This window comes from Ambystoma mexicanum, chromosome 9, assembly GCF_040938575.1.
Source record: "Ambystoma mexicanum isolate Mex_15411 chromosome 9, UKY_AmexF1_1, whole genome shotgun sequence".
Taxonomy (NCBI): domain Eukaryota; kingdom Metazoa; phylum Chordata; class Amphibia; order Caudata; family Ambystomatidae; genus Ambystoma; species Ambystoma mexicanum.
The window spans coordinates 880,093,543-880,116,816 of NC_090931.1; the positions used below are offsets into that span (position 1 = coordinate 880,093,543).

The 23,274-nt window shown below is 45.8% G+C and overlaps 1 pseudogene; it reads right to left on the minus strand.

Moving 5' to 3' along the window:
* Window positions 1–3,037: 3,037 nt before the first annotated feature.
* LOC138490659 (U2 spliceosomal RNA) lies at window positions 3,038–3,217 on the minus strand (annotated as a pseudogene).
* Window positions 3,218–23,274: the final 20,057 nt, after the last annotated feature.

A 23,274-nucleotide genomic window follows, 5' to 3' on the forward strand; every position in this document is an offset into this window, starting at 1 on the left:
CTTTTCTTGAGGCCCTGCATTTCCTGCGTAACGCGATGTATGACGCCCTTCGCCAGCAGTGCAGCGGTTCTATCTGAAGCGCAGACTTGCGCTGCTCTAAGCAAGCTACTTTCACAGGCGAGAAGTGTCAGGCCAGAGGACTGAGGGCCGCGTGACTTTTATTTCGAAAACTAAAAAGCGCTCGCTCCTTTGCTTGGGAAACTCTTAATTGGACGGGTTTGGCCTTTTTCTGCCACGTCCCTTTTATCATTATTTATGGCTTTTAAACTGCTCAGCCTTCCCTTGACTTTCAATTTACAAGTTTGGGGACTTTTTTCTTCGCTCCTTTTGTCCTTAAGAAAGACATCGTGTTAGGTTTGCTTTGAAAAGCCAAACAGGGGAGGCAGGGCCCTGGGAGGGGGCTGTAGGGAGGGGCTCGAGGGGCGGGGGAGCGGGCCCCCTTCCCATTCTCTCCGCGTTCTGAATGACTATTTTACATAATTGCAGGGGGAACCTTCAAAGGACCCATTCCGCTTGGAACCGCATGGCGTCGATTTTGGGGCCTTTCAGAAAGTGGCAGAAAAGGGCCTGAATAAAATAGTTGGAAAAAAAGATGAGGTTTCAGCGCTTTTTTTTTCTTCTTGCAAATTGATGTGTAAGATGGGCCGAGTTTTCGCGTGCACAAGGAGCCCTTTGTGAGGCCGTCCTCGGCCCTATTCTACGTGAGGGTGATGTGAAGAAACATTGCCCTGCCCCCAAAATAAAAGCGCAACAAAGGCGGCCCAGGCGATTTCCCTAATCACTGCCAGAAGCACCTATCGATCAATAAGGATCCCGGGAGCTGAAGTGCCACGGGGCATGCTGCTGTCCCAGGGGAAACGGGTGCACCATGGGGCAGAACAGGGGCCCCTCCCACGAAAAACATCCAACCTCATCTGCCTACCAGTGCCTCCATCGAGCCAGCCCTCTCTATACCCACCTTCCAAGAGCCATCCATCGATGCCTGTCATCTCAGCACCACCCGTGGCTACCCAAACCCACCCGTGCATTCCCTCCCTACCACCACACCACCATGCATGCATGAAACCCTCAATCTAGCCATCCCACCCCAGAACCCCCACCATCGCCATATTAGAGCAATCCAACTATCCCACCCCTAAAGCCCATTGCAAACCATTCATCAATCCATCCATCCACCCTCCCTTCCTACCACCATTCATCAATCCATCCCACCCCCTTCCTGCACCCCATATTAGAGTAATCGATGCCAACCATTCATGAATCCATGCACCCATCGTTCAAACCATGTCTCCCGTGCTCCATTCATCCACTAATCCACCCATACATTCTTTCCCACCAATCTACCACCATCCATTCATTATTCTATATTTCTATCTATCCATCCACCCCTGCCTTCTACCCCACATCGCCATACTATTGTAACCCATCCACCCTCGCCACTACTCAAACGCCAAACATTCAGGAACCCATGGCTCCATCCATCAACTCGTGTCTTCATAGCCCCATTCATACAACCGTGAATCCATCCATCCTTGCCTAAAGTCCTCCAACCATTCTTCCCACCCCCCTACTTTATCAATTCATTAATCCGTCTATCTATCCACCCACCCCTGCCCTCCAACCCACATCACCATCCTACAGCCACCCACCTATAGCTCCCCAAAGCACGAGGGCCAAACATTTATGGATCCGTGCACCCCCATCCATCCACCTCTGTCTGTCATGCACCGACCACCCACCCTACATCGGTATCCTAGTACCATGCATTCAAAACCCCATCCAGTTCTGCCCTACTCACACAGCGTGCATTTCCCTCCAACCCCCTAGTGCTTTCACCCATGTATTCTCCCCTCACTGCATCTCTCCGTCGGTTCATCGATTCACCCATCCATCTGTCCATCCGTCCGCCCGTCCCTGGTGTGGCAACAGAGCCCGGTGCACGCAGGCAGCATGCGACGCGTTCCCCACTCCATGCAAGCACGGTACTAAAGGTAGTCCCTCGGGAGAGTTGATTCTGGAAACATCACACAGGTGGTAAATCATTAGCATGCCGACGTCATAGTTCTAATAAGTACCGGTATGGGATGTTGAGTACCGCATGAGGGCAGAAAGGCGATTAGTCGCGCATGAAAAAAATACACATGAGATTGTGGAGCATCCCGCGCGACCAGTCTAGATCGAATAGATTCTAGATGGAATTTCATTGGCTGGTATCCAAGAAAGAGAGACAGGGCGAGGATTGCACTGCCTCAACCAAGTAAGAAGACTGCATCAGTGACAGCACCCTCAGACAAGCTGGATATTCCGTTCTCTACAGCATCAGAGAAAAATTCGCGAGGATGCACAACTTTACTGGTTAGACAACAGCAAGGAGGTTAAGTAAAACCATGGGGCTATACGCGCAGGAACTTACCCTAGTGGCTCTGCAGTCGGTGTATGGCAGTGCTTGAGAATTGCCTGGTCTGAGTTAAGGTATTTTAGGAATAGACATGGAAGATATGCAGGCCCTGATTCATGGAATTATTTGTGTGTAAAACGGGGATTTGCGTGCCAGTGACAGTGGGCACTAGGCTTATGCACTAATTGCTCATTAAAATTGTACCTGGGCAGAGCCTTCTCCAAGAATTGGGTAATCTGTGGAGGGATAAACCCAATCTAGCTATCCCTACAAATGAATCAGATTTCGCTTCCAAAGCGCCCTATTCAATTTCTCTTACTCCCACTCTTTTTCATCAAACATTCCCAATTTAGGGCTCTTATTCAACTGTTTAGAGTGTGATTTTTGTAATTATTCTTTTCTCTAATCTTCCTCCCATTCAGGCAATTTTCCTCCATAAAACCTTATTGCATCTATTCCTGTTATCATTTTTTTATTTATTTAGTTTAGTTTAGTTCATTTATTTATTTATAAAGCTCTCCTCACCCCAAGGTATCTGGGTGCTACAAGAATATGCAGTTTCTTAGGTACAATACAAAAAGTTACAGGTATACACTACAATATAATGCAATACAAGTAATGGTGTGAGTTATTTATTTATTATGATGCACCAGTCCTGGAGGCCCCACAACGCCAGGCCAATGGACAGAGCGGACAGAGCAAGCACCCATTCCATCTCCCAGTTTCAAAAATATGGTCCCCAGATAGAGGACGCATCAAATATCAAACTGATAAGAACAGATACTTCACTTGATCCCAGTCAAAAGGACGAGAAGCGATTCCTGTTATCATTTATCATTCCCAACATCACCGCAGACCAGAGCAGGAGCTCCTCTCCAACAGAACTGCAGGAGCAGCTCACCTCCTCGACCCCCACAGCCACTTTTCTAAAGGTAAGCCCATGAGGCTTATTTGCGCTGTACAGGCACCGGAGCCGGCCCAAGGTCTGATGCATCATTTTACCATCGCTTTATTCTTTGCCATCCTGCATCAGCAAACTACGCTGATCTACAAGACCTCACTGCGATTATTTTGATGCTATCATCTAACTTTCAGTTTCACGAAAACTGCAAGGTTAGTGCTTCCAAGATGGCCGCCACCATCTGATTTCAGCTGTTCCAGCATTGTGTTTGTTGTGCTGCTTCGCAATTGGTCAGGCCTCCTGCCTTAACCAATAACGGGGCACTGGCAGGCGTTAGCCGGCCCCCAACAAAGGCACATAATTAAGGCTCCTATCCTGTGCCTGTACCGTGTCACCCCTAGGCCTACACCAGATCCCCTGCCCAAACCTCACCTCTCCCCCTACCAACCGCACCCCAAATGCAGTCCCAATGATCCAGTGACTGTTCCACCACCCAATGCAAGGTCGCCAACCTACAATGATCACGTTGCGGTAAGACTCACCTATTTTATACTGTGCAAACGACTTTTCCTGTCTCCCACAACATCTCCAACTGCCTCCTCCCTTCTGCACAACACGCTGCGCGACTTGTGTGCCCAAACAGGAACAGGGGCTGCTCCCACGCGCTCGCCTCTCCTGAAATCTCAACAATACAATTGTATTGGAAATGCCTTGTCTTTGAAAACGCACCCAATAACGCCTTTGTTATTTTAATAACCTCGAGCTTGCCGGCTAATGACTTCCAACGCTGTTCTTATGCATTCTCTAGATTACCAGGCCAGCATATTCTCAGTAGACTGTATGTTCCAGCACACAAATATGCACGCTACTACCCATTGCAGCCTCCATTTTTAATGCATGCATCTCTCCAGAGTAGCACCACGACCCAGCAGTCCTTACCTTAGCACCTAGTCACACGGCAGACACTTCCTCACGCAGCCTCCACATGCCACATCCCGATCGCACTAGTTCCCCCGTACGATCCCTACCCAGCCTCGCTCCCTGTGGTTGCAGACCCCGACAAATCTATTCAAAGAGGTCCAAACCACCCTATCCAGGATTAATTGCCACTTTCTCTACCCTCATACTGTTAGAATACATCCAGCAGATTTCTCTGCCTGGTAACAGCTTAAGAGTAGACTCTCACTCTCACCTAGCAACAATACCCCTCCAACTAGACACCAAAACTGATAACACCACAGTCTGCACCAAGGGAGTTTTCATCCAACTAGGTCTAGGATTAGTTTGCATCCACTGCCACATACATCACCCACTTCCCTGCCCCACACGATTCTTACCTAATACAGCAGCTTTTGCACCCATAGCTGACAACACCTTCAAATCACAACCCACTGCACCACTCGTAGGCGGCCTACACCACGAGCATGCCTTACCTCACGACCTTTCACATTACAGACACCCACTAGACCCATACTTGCATCTACAAGGAGAGCTAGACTCTCTTCCTGCGCCCACCTTCACCCCTTAGGCACTAAGAACCACAGCAGCCCCCTACCACCAACAACCCACTCACACTCCAACCACACCTCATTCACAAGAAAGCCACCACCATTACTCCACCTCCGCTCAATTGCCAGAAACCACAGCACAAAAAACACTGCAACACCACAGCACAGCCACTGACCCCAGCAGCCCAAACCTCACAATCCCCACACCCTAAAACACCTCTAAAAGGTGCCTTACTTAACGTACGTTCTATAGGCGCACACACCATCGACGTGCATGACCTCATAATAGACTCCCAACTAGAATTCCTTGTAATGACTGAAACTTGGCTCCACCCAGCATCAGGTCCCCTACTATTTGTATTTGTATTTGTATTTTATTTATAACGCGCAAACCAACAGGCCCGGAGGCATCAGGGCGCAATTTGTACAAGGTTACAGATATGCAGGTATAACAGAGAATCATTAAACATTTACACATGGGATCAGATATGCACGTATCACTAGCCATCTGTTCTAATGTATTATAGACACACCATTGTACATAGTTCGATGTTCTGATGCATGCGTATTCGTGTATGATTCTGGAATGACCATTCCAGAATCATACACGAAGCGCAGTTGGAGTAAGAAGTTCGCCCCACCTGGGGACTCCCTTATCACAAATAAACAGAATTATATATCATAATTCATTGAGTCAGCGAATCTATTATTTTATTACAATTGGCGACGAGGACCGGTTCGCTTCTACATGGGAGTCCCTGGCCATGACCGAGTGCATTGAAAGTAATGGAGCAATCGTGTGTGAAAAGGGGCTAAATACGGAATTGTGAGCGCTGTGTTGAACAACACGAATCAAGCAAGTCAACACTGTAAGTGTTACGGTGGGAAAATAAGAAAGGGTTTTAATACTTTGATGGGCAAACATTTGGTGGCGCAGCATCTTACAAATGATGCGCGAGCGGCAACGGTGCTTTGTGATTAGAGTAAAGCACCTTAGGAAACATGCATTACATGCCGTAATCTTGAGATTGCAGGTCCAAGTTGCCATGCCAACCTCATAAACAGTACACGTACGGCAACTATTATTGAGTGCCGGTGCAATTGGACGGCGAACAAACATTAAAACAACATTCAGCGTTATGTCACTGACACTGACTGAGTAGTGAAAGTGTCATTCAGATCCCACGTGTAAAAAGAACATTTTAATCTAGCTAAAGGAAGTTCCCAACCAAAATCTCACGAATAAAAAGGACTTTGTTGGGCGAACAAACTGTAATCTACAGATCATTATATTAACAATAATATTAATACATCTATGTAACAATATACGTGGAGAATCAATTGAACATAAAATACCTTGAACTGTTTAAGTGACCATTTAGTGGGAAGTCTTATAAGTACAACATGCAGAACATTGCGGCCCCAGTACAATTTCTGGCACATCCTGGTAATCCAATAAGCACCTGGGAGCAATGGCAGGACAGCTTTCAAGTATATCTAAGGGCAATAGGAGGGGCCAAATTCAATGATGATATGAAAGAAGTCACGTTGTTGAACTGTGTGGGGGCAGAAGCCTTGAGGATTTTTAGGACATTGCCTTACTTGGCTGACACAGAGGATGGTTCTGGTGACTCCGCCAGCAGTGTTAGGAAATATGAGACAGCAATGACAAAATTAACGAAGCATTTTGGTAATAAGACCAACATTGTATTGGAGCGATAAAGATTTTTCTCAAGGAAACAAAGTAAAGGGGAAAGTGTTGACACCTACATAGCTGCATTGAGACGCCTCATATCAACATGCAATTTCAATGGGGTGGCAAATGAATGTTTAAGGGACCAATTGGTTTTACATGTGGTAGAAATTAGGATTCAGAAAGGAGATTGGATTAGAATAAAGGAACTCAAGAAAGTATTGAAAGGGGAGTCAAAATATCGGGAACCCCAAAAAGTGGTGCAGTGTTCAGGGAAGTCAGTATTTCTAGAAGATGGCAAGAAGTGGTCTTGCAATGATGTCATACGTGCAAGTAATGCTGATACTGTGGAAAATTCAGATACATTTCAAAGGTCTTCTGGAGAGATGTTTGGGAACAATCATTTGACTTCAAGAGACGATATTATAAATGCAAAACATGGTGATTCTGTGAGAAATCATACAATGCGAAGGCCTATGGTAGAGTTGCTTGAGAACAATCAATTATCCTCAAGGAACAGAAGAATTGTGCAGAACTGTATGCAAGATTCTGTTTATTACTGACTTGGCGTTGTCACAAACTGAGACTCATCTTTATTCTTTGAGAGTGTTACTCCAGTTGATCATATCCTTTACAAAATATAGTGTTTCTTTTAGTTTGTTTATTAGTTTTATGCAAATGTTTCCTGCAATATACATATCCCTCCCTGCATTCCCATTTAGGTCATATTAGTATTAGTTATATTTCATATTATTCCAGTTTCTCTTAAATTGTCGCTTTATTGGATGGTTATATTTATTTTGTCATTTATGTAAAGGGGAGATGTTATAATGTATTGTAGACACACCATTGTACATAGTTCGATGTTCTGATGCATGCGTATTCGTGTATGATTCTGGAATGCCCATTCCAGAATCATACGCGAAGCGCAGTTGGAGTAAGAAGTTCGCCCCACCCGGGGACTCCCTTATCGAAAATAAATTGAATTATATATCATAATTCATCGAGTCAGCGAATCTATCATTTTATTACACCATCCCACCTGAATTTACCATTCCCAGAGCAGACCACATCGATGCCACTGTTGGAGGTGTAGACATCATCACTAAATCCACCCTCCAGTTCAGAATATGTAAAATAGACACCCTACCAGGTTACAAACTCCTACTCCTCGAATTAACCACTGATCCTAACACCACCATCAATTTCCTTATCGTATACAGAGCCCCCAACTCTACTAGTAACCCAGATATTGATCTGCCACTTCTCACCCCATGCTGCTAACCCCCAACATTAAATTTATCATTTTAGGTGATATAAACCTGGGCTTTAACGATATAACAGATCACAAAGCCACTGCCTTCCATAGCGCGTTCAAAGAAATGCAATTCACACAAATAGTAAACGCGCCTACCCACTCAAAAGGCAGAATCCTCAACTGGATCCTCACACTGAACACCCTAATCACCCTAGAAGACATCCTAAACATATCTTGGACAGACCATTTCTAATCAGCTTCAACTTAATACTGACCAATGGCCCAGTGCCTGCCATCTCCCCTCCCTCACCTAGTCTGATGAGAAACACACGCCGACTCGCCCAAGATATCCTCTCCCCCATCCTGAACAAATTACTTAATGCACAAGCCTTACCTGATAATACCCCTGAACCCCTGAGAGCATCTCACTACACTACTACACCTGCCTCAAAAGAACAAGTTACTTACCAACTGTAACATTCTTTCGATTAGATGTTCCTCCCACGTATTCCTCATCTTATTATATTTGTATCCCAGCTCTGCTGCTTCAGAATTTTTTTTTCACCAGAGGGCGCTGTGTTTGAGGCCGCAAAGTCGAAGCCCCTCGAGCGCTGCCATTGGCCGTCGATGTCATACGCTGTATAAAAGGCTCAAGCAGCGCCCGTTACCTCAGTTCTGTTTTTACGGTGTTCATGGTCGCATCAGCTGATCAGGTTTTAAGTCCTCAGTCACTTAAGGAAGTCAGACTGCAACTGGTGTGAAATGTACAGAGGGGTAGGTTGGGAGGGTCGATGAGGAATACGTGGGAGAAACATCGAATCGAAAGAATGTTACAGTTGGTAAGTAACTTGTTCTACGAATGGATTGTGTCCTCCCACGTATTCCTCATCTTATGATAGACTGCCATAGCAGTGGTAATTTTGGAGGTGGGAGTACTAGAAATTTTAATTATGGTGTATAGGAGGTCCCAAATAAAGCCTGCACTCCAGTCGCCCATTTGGAAGTACCAGGAATGTTCACACCAAACTATGTGACGTATGATGAGCAAATAAACCAGCAGAGAGCCGCAGTAGGGCTCTGCCCAGTACCTATCAGAAGAACAACACCTATTGAAGTACCAATACCCAGAAAACCATGGACAGTAACGTAGCCATTAAGAAAACCCTATCAGCATATGAAACGAAATGAAGATTGCCTAAGTGTCATCCCAGAAGAAACCAAAAAGGTCTTAATGGAAGACAAATGGTGACGTCACAAGGACTCGGACAGACTCACAGATAGAACAAATGACGAACCAAGAATGACACAAAGAGACAAAACGCCCTGAGAAAAGAGATTGTGAGCTTAAAGTGATAGAAAGCTATCAAAATGTAAGAGAGTTAAGCTGTAAGCAAAATGAATACAGTCGATCAGTTTACACGTGTACATATGCTTGGAACCACAAGAAGACTAAGGAAACAGTGCGGCTTGCTATGCTAAGTAGAAGAAAAGCGCAGCAAGCGCCTTTATACATAATCTACCTCAAATGAAACACAGTATTTTAAGTGCACTTCCACTTTGCAAACAAAGCAGAACCAACCCAGGTTACTAAAGGCCGCATGAGAAGAGATTCATATTCTAGCAAAACGAGAAGAGACGGCTGAATCGAAACTCGGCAGATGTAACTCAGGCCAGGAGAGCCAAGGTCATACCAATAGAAGGAATGAACAGTAGCTACATCTAATTGAAGCGTAAGAACAGAATATCCTGTGTCTAAAAGGTCGAGATAAGGAAGCGTAGGCAGGTGGCTGAGCTAAATAAGAATCAAATACACAAATTGAGAGAAACAAGACAAATTCACGGTGTAGGTATCACGTGACCAGCCGAGCGAGAAGGGGCACGGGTTCACACCTACGCTTGGCATCCGCCCAGACAGAGATATCAGAACTTTTCCAGACAGAAGATGCAGTTTCGAGGCCAACCACAGTAAAATAAAAGACACATAGTTGCTGAAGCGATGATTGATTGTAACCTTAATTGGAGGAAGGCCGGGTAGCTCAGGGGCACCCTGCACCTGGCTGACCATTCTGCTTGCGGCTAAGCAAAGTGGAAATGTATGCATGCGGTTGGTGCCAACCCAATCACAATGGACCAAATAATCTAGGGTCCCATAGTCAGTAGAACCAATGGGACGTCGTACTTTTAGTGACATCTACAGTAGTTATATTTGAAGGAAGGGCATAGATGCCCACCTGACAGTGTTTACCCAATCCCCTCACTCCGTTACCATATACAGATATAGTACCTATATTAAAGTTACCTTTTCCTAACCAATAGAATTGTATGTTAACTTTTGAGTGTTACACATCGATAATGACGAGTTTTGACTATAAATGTTACTACTTGTATGAAGTTCATTGGAGTTGAAGCGAGAAGGACGATCGCATCACTGCTGATTCCTATAACTCCCCGTTTTTTGTACTTGTCATTAAACGGACTCCCTTGGCCAAACCATTGAGTTGTCCTTATTGTTTGGTGTTGGAGTAATAAATCTGCACCTCCATCCATCTCAAGGGTGCAGCTATCTCGTCTTAAAGTACTTCAGAGCAAACCTCGGCTCTATGGGCCGGCCGGGGGTCTCTGGAGTACACTTGGTAGCAGAGGATGGTTTATCGATTATCGATTATTGATTAGAATAAGACACCCATTGACCGTCGACATAAAGTAACTCTAGGTCTTCGGCAATATCACAAGTCCTTTGCCATTCGGCTGAGCAGACCGTGAAGCTCCCAGTAGACAGTGGTAGTATAAGAAAGACTGCAGACCAGGGCCTGAAGGGACCAGTGTTCCCCACACATTCCTTCCCATTCCTCGGGCATCTGAGCAGGTGAAAAACCGAAGAAGGCGGTAACGAAGGCGGTGATCCCGAGGGTCCAGAGAGGATGCGAACAGTGAGTGAAAAAGACTAAATGTTCTGGCAAAAGTGCATGCTTTAGAACAAGTAAAGGGAAAAGGTAACAGAGGGAAGTGGGAAAACTTAATATAGTTAGAAGTAGAGAAGACTGTATATATATATATAAGGGGATAATAACTTGAGAATAATTAAGTAAATAATGGTTACGCTTTTAATACAAGCGGCTAGAAGAAACGTGTAACCAGAGTCCCAGCTAAAGGGCGAACGTTTACACTACCACGACGGTTAAAGACGTCGTGAAAGGGGTACATTCAGACTCCATGAAGGGGTAATGATTAGAGGCAGAGATAACTGTGACCAGCTGGTGTTCATCTAGCGTCTGTCTTACATGTTTTTTTGTTGTGATGTCATATATCGAACATTTTCTTGATTTAAATTTCATACAATTTAACAGCTGAGATAAAGTTGCATACGAATTTATGTTTTTTTAGTAAAGTAAAGATTGGAGCTTGCAGTGTTTGGTGCTTGCTCATATTGTTGGAACTGTTTAAGCCACTCAAAAGTGTTGACAAGTGTCATATAAAGGAAAAGGAACAGATTTGAGCATGGAGGACATAACTCCATTGACACACTTATGCAAACAGTTGCCGAAACACGCACCCAAACTGAAGAAATACAGTACAGAGTGGGTTAAAGGGACTGCCCACAAAATGTTTATGACATGCGACAAGGTGGGTCCTTATCTAAAGCTGTCTTGCAACATGTGAGGACATATTTGCATGCCACCTACACGGGCAAAAAACTAGAAAAATGCCTCGCTGTCTTGGAGCTTTGGAAAATGTATGAACAGGGAAAAGAAGAGGAGCCACCAATAGATTGGATACTTAATGTATGCACAGAGGGGGGTGAGACGCCTACCGCCCCACCTGCCCCATCCGAAATGAAAGTTGAAGAAAGTAAGGATGAAGGATTATACCTGCTGAGAGAACTTAAAGCAGCCACGGGGTACAGCAACCCGGCATATGAGTCACAAATGCAAAGTAGTGATGTAAATCAAGGGAAAGATAAGGATAAGAATATTACCTCCACAGTCCCACTGGACAAGGGGAGACGTGATGACGAAAGAAGAAATCAGGCACAGACAAGTGCATCTCTCGACCAGGAGAGAGAGGGGAAGAGATGGAAGGGAAACGAAGACAGAACTGATGAGATAGCATTTGCAAAAAACGAATGGATGGGAGGGAAAATTTTACTGAAACTTGATGGCAAGGGCATTGATGACATGAAGTAAAAGGAGAGGTTAGATGAGGCACAGAGAAAGGGGAAAGAGAAGGAATTGAGAGAGGAAAGAAGAAAGAAAGACAGACAAAGACAAGAACAGCTATATCGCGAAGAGGAAGAGAGACAGCTCGGTTGTAAACCAAGAGCAGCCAATAATCAAGACAGACAGGAACAGCAAAGGTTAGAGGAAGAGTAAAGGATACATGAGAAAAGAATAAAGAGATGAAGAGATGAGGAAATTCGAAGGGCAGATGAACATAGAAATGAAAAGAAAAAGGAAGAAGAAAGAGTAAGAGAAGAGGCGAGGAAGCAAAGAGAATTTGATGATGACATAGAAAATAAGCAGAGACAGAGAGCACGCGATTTTGAATATCTGGGGAGAGAGGTTAAAAAACATGATCCAGTAGTAGACCGGGAAGATATAGAAGAACTCTTTCCTAGGTATGATTCAGTACCAGGCACATCTAGGGCAAATATGGAAGATGACTTCAACACCAGAAAACGATCGATAGAATATATGATGAAATGGGGTTAGAACAAACACTCCAAGGGGAGGGGGAAGACGAGCACCTGGAGAGCACTCAGCTGTACGACACCGAGGATGTCTCCCGAAGTAGTAGGAATAGAGAACTATCCCTGGATAGATTAGAAATAAGTAGAAGTAAGGAGGACACAAGAAGTGGTACTAGTTGGGGACAGACAATGTCCGACTCGGAAAGGGAGGAGCGCGAGGAAAATGAGGAAGAGAGACGGAGCGAAAGATGACTCCCCAGGGAAAAGGAATAAGATGGTCAGACACTAGCGAGTCTGCACTGAGGGCATCAGAATCAGCCACGCAGTCGGACCGACATGAAGAAGTATTTCATGGTCAGAGGGGGGTGTCCTCGCCGCCCTATGTAGACAGGCTCAGGACATTGCCAGGAAGACAGCGATGCAGGAATATTACCCCTGCAATATACAGAAGAACAATGAGAGAAGAGAGAGCGGGCTATGCATCCCAATTTCCGTTGCTCGAGAAAGGGGGCGTACGACTGCAATATATTCCATGGCCACACATGGATCGAGAACATTTGAAAAACAAATTCCAATGCTGACATTGGGAGCCAGAAAGTGGATACATGAGTTAGAAAAAATGACAGGGGGAAACACGTTAGCCATAGGGGACATCAAAGGTCTCCTAATCGCCATACTTGGTGAGAGAGCAGACGATGTGTGGGCACAAGCAGACTACCCTAGTGTAACCACAATTAATACAGTGCATTACGGAGCTCCATTTAACAATTGTAGAGCTGCAGCATGGAAAGCGCTACGAGTGCTGTACCCAGATTCTTCCGATATGGGAGCTATAATGAAACAAAAAATGAAGGAGTCTGAGGATCCGTTAATTTACATACAGAATTTTCAAGATGTTTGTGTGCTCGAGACTCATGAATCTTGGACAAAATCTATACCTGTGTTTTACCATATATTGTGCCAAGGGCTGCCAGAGCCGGTGCAGAAACAACTCAAGAAATTGGTGGGAATTGAGGCCAAGCCTTAGGCTGAAATACAGTTGACCATCACACATTATTGCAGTCTGCTGCAAGAAAAGAATCACAAAAAAGAAGCTGCATGAAATGGTGAGGAAGAGAAATTGGTGCAAAAGAAATTGTCAAAAGATGCTCTTGAGGGAGCCATGATAACTAGCGCAGCTGAATCAAGCATGCAGCAGGTGACTAATCCACAGCAGAATAATCAGGGCAATACAGGGTTTTACCCCAGGGGAAGAGGATTTAGGGGAAGAGGATGGCAGAGCAATCAGGGAGGTTTCCAAAATAATCAAGGAGGTTTTCAAAATATGCAAAATGGTAACCAGGATATGTCAAACAGACAAATGATCCGACCACCGCCAGTATCTTGACTGTGTGGAATGACAGGACACTTGGCACGCACATGCAGAAACCAAGGCATGATGCAGAACAGCCAAAGGACAGGAGCAGGCATGACAAATCCACCTGCAGTTTTACAGCAGGGTGTTGCACACAATCACACATTTCAACAACAAGCGCCAGGAGCGCAACAAGGTGTGCAACCTCAGAGCATGGGGAATTTTCCACAAGGACAATCCCAACAGGCGCTGTTGCAATTATCACAGATGATGAGCACAGGGCACACTCCGAACCTGGGAATGGGAGATAACATTGGGAATGGGGGAAATCCATCAACACACAGTGGGCCAAATCTGTATATGGACTAGGACAGCTCACTGGGAACCCTAATGTGTTCTATCCTATCAGTGACACCAGACCCTCAAAAGGATCCTAGGGTGGATGTCGTTATAGGGGATAAAGACTATTCCTTCGTAGTTGACACGGGTGCAACACGCTCGTGCATACGTGAAGGCAAAATTTCCCTGTCCGGCGAGGCCATAAATACTCAGAGTTTTACAGGAGCTACCAGTCGTGTTCCCTTCACAAATGCACTTCCAGTCTCCATAGGAGAATGTGAAATTAATGTACCTTTATTATATTCTCAACAGATCCCAGTAAACATTTTGGGTCGAGATTTAATGACAAAGTTAAACATGACAATCTCGTTCACGGAGGAGGGCATAGTATGTTCCACTCCAGGAATGCACTACTGAAATGTATGCAAAATGATTAGGACATACTCAGGACACATAGCCGTAAGGTCCATACCATTAGAGCCAGAAATGTTCGCATATGGTATGCGTGTGCTTATGGCAGGATTGCCAGGCCTTGCAGACAAAATCATGAGAACCCCTGATGAGTTCTTATTCAGACCCAGAATACCGATGCATGAGGAAAAGGGACAAATATTTCCCTTGATGATACACACAGTTGAAGTGCGAGGGAGTGTGGTCTTGATTGATGGTTATGACGATGAGGGCCGACAATGGTGCACAGTAATCACCATTGAAGAAGGATATCGATGGACTGACGTCACCGATGACTATCTGTTTGAAGAGCAAGCAGATATGGGAGAGACAATGGTGGAAGGGAGTCTCACCTTTTGTGTAAAAATGATCAAAAAGAGAAGTACCACAGAGAATGATGTTGGAACTAAACCGTCCTGAATATTTGAATGACGACATTGCCCAGGTGCCTGTCTCAGTGTGGACCACCGGACCGTATGACGTAGACCTTTTGAAAGGGGTTGGAGAAGTGAAGATTAAACTGAAACCAGGAGCAATTCTCCCAAGAGCACGACAATATCACATGTCCAGAGAGGCAGATAAAGGGATTTTTAAGACAATTTCTGCAATGATGGAACAAGGCATCTTAGTGACATCAGAGTCGTCATGCAATACTTCGGTTTATCCAATCAAGAAATCAAAGGGGGGGTCGTGGAGGCTAATCCAGGATTTATGCCCAATAAATAATATTGTTGAGGTCGAGTTCCCTCTAGTCCCTATCCCGTTTACAATTCTATGTAACATACCCGTTGAGGCAAAATATTTCACGGTGATTGACTTGAAAAATGCATTTTTTCTTAATCCAGTTGCACCGTGACTCACACAATCTGACGTCATTCACATTCAGACAGATGCGTCTGAAAAGCACAAGACTACCACAGGGGTATTGTGAGTCTCCATCTATTTTTAACAGAGTCGTGCAGATGGATTTGAGCAATATTGCACTAAAAAGTGTCGTCCTGCAGTACGTGGATGACATCTTAATTTGCAGCACAACAGAAGAGCAATGCAGGTGCGATTCTGTTCAGCTATTGACTAACCAAAGCCGCATCCCTCTCCCTCTATGACCCCCCTACCCTCTCTCACACTCCAATCGCAACAAAGAAACTAAAGAGGAAACATACCTGGTCCCCCTCAATCTCTCAGCACTCTTTGCCTCCCCTTTCTCGACCCACCACCTCCTTTACCCCAATCACCTCCTTCCCCCGTGCGTTCACCGTTCCTGAAACCCCTCTCCCTCGATTTCCCATCAACTGCAACTGAAACTCCTAACCGCCCACACCCCACCTTCAAATCCCCCGAGCCAAACCCGATCATCCCAACACACGCAGCCACCCAATCCCACCCGAAGCCAGCCAATTTTTCTGCTCACCCACTATTCCCATCGATCATCACCCACCCTACCCCTCTCCTGCTCCAGCTTCCACTCTCTCCGCCACCACCCCCTTCCGCTCCAGCTCCGAGACGAACCTCACCTGCCGATGTGAACTGCATCCTATTTAATGCCCGATCCGTAGCAAAAAACAGACACTGCATCTTTGACCTCCTCGTCTCTGACAAACCAGACCTGGTTTTCATCACTGAAACTTGGCTCTCTGACAACTCCGCCCCAATCGCTAATGAAGCCTTCCCACCTGACTACTCCCTCATCCCAATGAACCATCCCTCTAGAGGAGGGGGAGTAGCATTCGTCTTCAAGTCTCATTTCCACGCCTCCATCATCGACAACCAACCTTCCATTCCTTCCTGTGAATCACTCCTCATTAAACTATCCCTCTCCTCGTTGTTCTCACACAGCTTCCTAATAATCTACAGGCCCCCTGGCTACGATAGACAATTCGCAAACAACCTCTGCGACTCTATTGCCACCCTTCAACTAAACCATCCCAACCTCACCCTTCTTGGAGACTTCAACATATGGCTCGACATCTCCACCAACCCTATGACACACTCTCTGGTTGACGGTTTAGTCGCAATTAACCTCCAACCCCACATAAATGGCCCGACTCACTATAAAGGACACACTCTTGATGCCATCTTTAGCGCCAACACCCGGATTCACTTAAACCCCACCACCCCTATCATCTGGTCCGATCACTTAATTCTCTCTTTCGCCATTCGCTCACCGGACCCCCTTCCCGTACTCGAATCTGAACCTCCGAATCTATGCAAATGCTGGAAAAAATTAATAATTGTCCCGGACCTAGCCGACGCACTCCTCCAGTCTCCACCACCTACCTGCCAACTCAATAAAGAACTAACCCCTGATGCCTTTGGCTCATGGCTCAACGCATCTCTGATGCGGCTCACCCCCCCTTGCAAACCATCAACCCACCGTGGCCTCTTTCCCAGATGGTTCACTCCTAAGTTGAAGACCACTAAACAACTATATAAATACCTAGAACGCAAATGGCAGAAAGACAAAACCCAAGAGAGCAGGGCCACCTTGGCTCGACACCTTTATCAGTACAAGGCCGAAATCCGGAAAGCAAAAAATGCCCACTACAACTCCTGAATCCTAAACTGCAAAAACCCAAGCAAAGAACTCCACAAAATCATCTCCGAATTCACCAATCTGGCTTGCACCACGACCGTCTCGACCCCCTCACAATCACTGTGCGACTCACTCGCCCTCCACTTTTACACCACGGCTCTCGAAAGAACAAATACTCTAGCCACCAAACTGGCTCTCTTACATCCACCAGGCAATACTCCCCCCATACTGGCCAGCCCACCAGCTGTGACCACTACGCAACCAACGTTCAAATCCTTTAGTCCAATATCACCAGAGCAATTTCTCAAACTTCTATCTGCCGGCAAACCATCTGGCTCTCCGCTGGACCCTTGCCCAGCCACAACCCTCAAAGAAGTTTTCGCTTCCACCTGCGCAGGAGAACACGCAAGATCCATCATAAATGCCTCCCTTTCCTCTGGTATCTGTCCGGACGCATTCAAAACGGTTCATGTCCAACCTCTAATTAAAAAACCTTCCCTCGACCCTTTCGAGCCCAAAAACTACCGCCCCATCTCAAACACCAGGTTCCTTGCCAAACTCATTGACCAAACCGCCTACTCCCAACTAAATGCCTTTGTTGAAGCCAACAATCTCCTAGACCCCGCACAATCAGGTTTCAGAGCCCATCACGGAACTGAAACCACCCTAACCTCAATTTGGGATGACCTTAAAATGACGGCAGACTCCGCGGGATGTGCCACACTAATCATTCTTGACCTATCCGCTGCCTTTGACACAATCAATCACTCAATCCTCCTAGACCGCCCCCACTCGCTAGGAATTTGTGGAACCGCTCTTAAATGGATAGCTTAATTCCTCAAAGATAGGTACCAAATAACGATACTCTCCACCTATGCCTCCCAAGCCGGACCAGTCGACACAGGAGTCCTACAAGGAGCATGCCTATCCGCCCTCCTGTTCAATCTCTACTTGATCACCCTCCCACCAATAATTTGTTCACACAACATTCTGTGTTACAACTACGCCGACGACACTCAACTAATTCTGAAACTCCTGAACTCAAAACCCAACTCCCGATCTGACCTGGCCTCCTGCCTCCTTGACATAGAACTCTGAATGACCCAAAGCCACCTCTTGTTAAACCCTTCCAAAACGGAAATCATGGTATGTGGCAACTCCGAACCTCTTCCGCACCCACTACCGTGGCCATCCGCCATGGGCAACTCAACGACCCCCTCCAACTCAGTGAAAAATCTTGGAGGCACCCTTGACTCTGACCTAACACTCTCACACCAAGTCAACAACGTCTCAAAGTCCTGCCACTACCACCTTAAAACCCTTAGGCGCATCTTTCCATATCTCTCCTTTCCCAACAGACTTGTTCAGGAGGAGAGGAAATTACTGACGGGCCCGTTGGTCAGTACTCAACCCCTGAGAACTTGTAATACTGGATAGCTGCACCGTGTGAGGACAGGGTGCAGGACTCACATACTCCCGCACATCTCAAAAATCAAGACTCAGTAAGTTGGCAAAGGGAAGTCCGTTTAATGATACGTACATCAGCATATGGAAATTAGCAGCACTGCGAACACCTGTCTCGCTCCGACTTGCTCGAACTTCAGTCGAACAGCCGTTTTTATAGGCTAAACACGTCATCATTGATGTCTAATTCTACAAAAAATCCTCACGCAATATAATTGGTTGGGAAAGGTAACTTAAGTATAGGTGTTATATCTGTATATGACAATAGAGCATGCAGATTGGTTAACTCTTATCTGGTGGGCGTCTACGCCCATCCCTCTACATCACACGCGATGGATGTCACTATAAGTACAACATCCTATTGGTTACAGTGTCTATAGGACCCTAGATTACATGGTCCATTATGATTGGGCAAGTTACACCCCTAACCATAAATCTCCAGTTTAATTAGCAGCATGCAGGATGGACACCCAGGTGCCTAGTGTCCCAAGATTCACCCTGCATCCCTTCCATCAATCAGTGGTTTCAGGGTGATGTGTCAATTAGTTGGCTAAGGAAAGCCTCGCAACTGTAGTCTCTTATCAGGAAAAGTTATGGCACTCCTTGGATCTGGGTGACATCAGACGGTGGTACATCTTCGCGCCTGGCTGGTCACGTGTTGGTTCACCGTGAATCTGCTTCAGTTTCCAGCTTTTCGTGTATTTAATTCTCCATGTAGCTCCACCACCTGCCCGGGCCTCCTTATCTTGACCTTCACAGAGCAGGCTGGTATGCTCTGAAGTTTCGATTCTTCTTAGCTGAAGCTCGCCTCCCTCTCTTGGGTTGACCTCGATTTCCCAGGCCTGAGCCTTCCTTTGTTGAGTTTCAATTCTGCTCTTTCCCCTGGTTTGCGCTTGGATATGAAACCCGACTAGTTAGGCCTTGGCCGTCTGGGCGTACTTCTGCTTTTACAAAATGGAGTGACACGTATACATTGTGCCTTCTTGAGGTAGATATATGGTTGGCTCTTGCCGCTCTATCTTCTACTAAGCATTGCAAGCAGTATCAATTTCTTAGCATCTTACGTTTCAAGCCTATTTACACACGTTTCTTACGTTTTAACATTGTGTTGTCCTTCGTGTCTCTTGCACCTGTTTTCGTGGATACACGCGTTTGTGTTTCACCTTTTCTCATACTTTAGTCTGTCCAGGCCCTCTTCTCATCATTGTTTGCCTTCCATTAGGGCTCTTTGTGTCTCCTCATGGACAGTCTGTAAATACTCATCGTTTCGTATTAGCGGCTGGTATGGTTGTCTGATTGGGTACCGTGGTGCCCAGGGCTGTCTGCTTATTGGCATTTCAACAGGTACTGATCTTCTAATGTACACAGGGCAGAGGCCCGTATGCGGCTCTCTGTTCGTTCAGTTGCTCCTCATACGTCGTATACCTTGGCAAGTATTTTACTGGCAACTCGCAATGAGGGGTAGGGGTGCAGGCTATATCTGGGACCTCCGCTACACTCACCCCTCTGGTCGGTTCATCGACCACTCCTTTATATTTAGTTTCTTTGTTTCTTCAATTTCTTGTTCATCGTCTTCCGGGGTTATACAAGATGGCGTGAATGCATGCACTTTTGGTGTCCATATCTTTATCACCCCTTTCAAACATCCTGCTGTTTTCACATGCTCATCTTTGTTCCAGGTCATCAGCTGGCATTGTCCATTTGGACTGCAATAAATCAATTTTCCTTCATACCTTCTTCATTTCTTGGGATAAGTGAATTTTGTTCCCTCTGGTGCAAATTCACTGGCCTTCGCAAAGTCCGTTATCTCTTCATCTGTCAGGTCTCTGGGCTTCCAACCTGGCTCGATATCGAGCATGATTCTCATCCCAATGGCCTTCTTTGCAGTTTTCTGGCACTGTGTGATGATTATCTTGATAACACAGAATCCTAGCAGCACCATAGCTAGTAAGGCGCCCAGAAACTTGAATATGTCAGCCATCCATTGCGGGACTCAGGAGAATAAGGTCCCAAACCAGCTGTCATTGTCCACTTCATCTGTTTCCTCGGTCATCTGGTTCTTTAGGCTTGTCAGCATGCCTATGGCCTCGATGAGGGTTCCCTTTTCCTCATCGTGCGATGGTGTAAATGTGCAACACGATTCTCCAATTTTTGCACAAACACCTCCATCCATTGCTGTAATCATGTCAAGCACATATCTGTTCTGGAGAGTCATCAGGCGGACTGCTCTTAGTTCTTCTTTAATCGCGTTGAATCCTTTTATGGTGGTATTGATGGTCTGCAGTAATTCCCATCTGGTTATCTGCAACCATTTGGAATTTGCACTAACTTGGATATGCGGCAAGAGTATTGTTGTGAATATGGATGATGTTTGGCTAAACAGCCTGTGTTCGTAGGGAATGGCATGAAATGCGTCCTCTTATTTGGTGGAGAAGTAATTTTCTCTCTTCATCCTCGACATTAGCTTCACAAACCTCCTTTTCCTTAGGTGAGCATCTGCTTTTGGAAAGCTGTCCAAATTCAGTTCATTTTTTGGAATCACCAGTGCCGGAATGTGGACGTTCACCAGTGTGCATATGCCTCCCCAGTTCCTTGGTAGCCTTATGTATGCCTTGGATCCACATGCCCAGTAATGGTCCATCAGGACTGCGGTCTCTTGCAACATCCCCGGGGCTTCATATATTCGTCTGCAGTTTTGATTCTCCCCCATTTTCCTTGTACCATTACTTCTGAAGCACAGTTTTGGGTTTTCCAGTGGTACTATTTGCAGGGGTCCTCCTCTGTCTTCGACCTATGTTAGCAGCTTTACCAATCTTGGCCACAATGGTTTGCATAGTCTTTGTGAATTTTCTATTGCTTCTTGGCAGGCTTCAAGGACCATCCAAGCTCGGCAGATCACGACCCCTTCTTCCCATCCGTTTGGGGACACTACTGACCCCCAGATCTGCATTTCGCCTCGGTCTTTCAGATTTGAGCTTCTTCAGCTGTTTTCCCTTGGACATTCAGTCTCAGGTTTATTTCCCATCTTATTCCTGATCCGTTGACGTCCGGGTTCTCATATCTAATCACATGATTCTTGGTGTGCGCCCTGTTTCTTGTTTTGATGTCCTGAACAAAACCGTCTTCATCAGGGAAATCCTTTTCATTGGCCCATATCAGGGAGGCGTCTCTCCCCATAAACTGCCCTCTGGTGTTGCACATTGCTACGTGTGACATGCAGTGTGCAGTGGGGACATCAACTTCTATCGCCACAAAGATTTTGGACATGACCATGCTGTATGGCAGGAGTGCACAGACGAAACATTCCCCTTCTGATTGCCTCCTTCCAACTTCCTTTATGTGCTGGTACCAAATGTTGTTTCCTAGAGTGGCTGTGCTGTCCAAGTAATCGTTTAGTTTGTTGTCGGTTTCATATGGGCTTCTCTTGATTCTTAACGTTTTTCTGTAATTGGCTATCACTATGTCTCTGAATGCGTCTGTACTGCTCTTCTGTTCTGGTATGCTTTCGGGTATTATCCTTGGTGGGGCAGGGTTCATTTCCTGCCCTGCAGTAATAGGGGGGTGTTTTGCATTTCTTTTCCTTCCCTCATGCATTCTTTTGTAAACCTCCTCCCACCACCATTGGCTCGTCATCTTCCCAACGCGTGGCCGCATTGTAGGCCTGATGCTTATTTCTGGCATTGGAGCATGTGTGCTCGTTATTGCAGTTTCTGTGGTTTTCTCGCTCAGCTCCTCCTATAGCTGCTTTGCTCTAAGTATGAGTGGGAACACATATTCAACTAACGCATGTTTTTTCTCAGTAAGTTCCTTCGTGGCTTCTTCCGGTTCTTTGAGGGCTTCTGTCATGCCCCCTCTGCTTGGGTTCTCACCTGGCTCCTCTTGTTTACTTCCACTATTTTCTGGAGCTGGTCAATCCTTAGGCAGTTTTTCTTTTACTGTTGATTTGGTCTGAGGTCCCGTAGCCATTGACACTTGCCCTTGTTCATGTGCACTCAGTGTGTGGGTGCGTGCCGTGGACAGTGCTATGTTATCATTAATTCCGAGCTGACCCTGTCGCCAGCTTTTCTCATCATTCATAACCTCAACCGTGTAGCTGTCACTATTTATTACATTCAGTTTCTGTTTGTTTGCTTTACCACCAGCTTTTCTAGGAACAGGGATGAAGATATATGGTCTGGGTGCTTTTGTGGGACCCAGATATTTGTTATCTGGTGGATGCATGGACAATGGGACACTACGTGCACCAATAAAAAATGCAGTTCTGATAGTTAGAGACAAAAACACAATAATAATCACTATACATATACATATAATGGCTTTAAACGATAGCTTGCAGCATCTCCTTCCAGGGAAGCGGGGGCACCCCTACGCAGGTGGCAAAACTAGGTTAATGTTCTGGGCCCCCATGTCGATCAAGTCCATAGTCAATAGTTTATTTCCTTTCTTACTTTGATCTCGTTGCTCAAAAGGTTCAGCAAATACTAAAGTGACGAGTATTATTCAAATGTCCCCCTTATGGGTGTAACCAGTAGTCTCGAGATATGCAGCAAAGTACCGTTTAGCTAGACTATGGAGAAAGGTTAGACTACCGTCTTTGTCATATCATTTTCATTTTGCAATTTTACAATAAGCACAGTCCCAGGGCACCCCTCCAATTCACCATGGCCCTGAGGACATGTAGGAATCTGT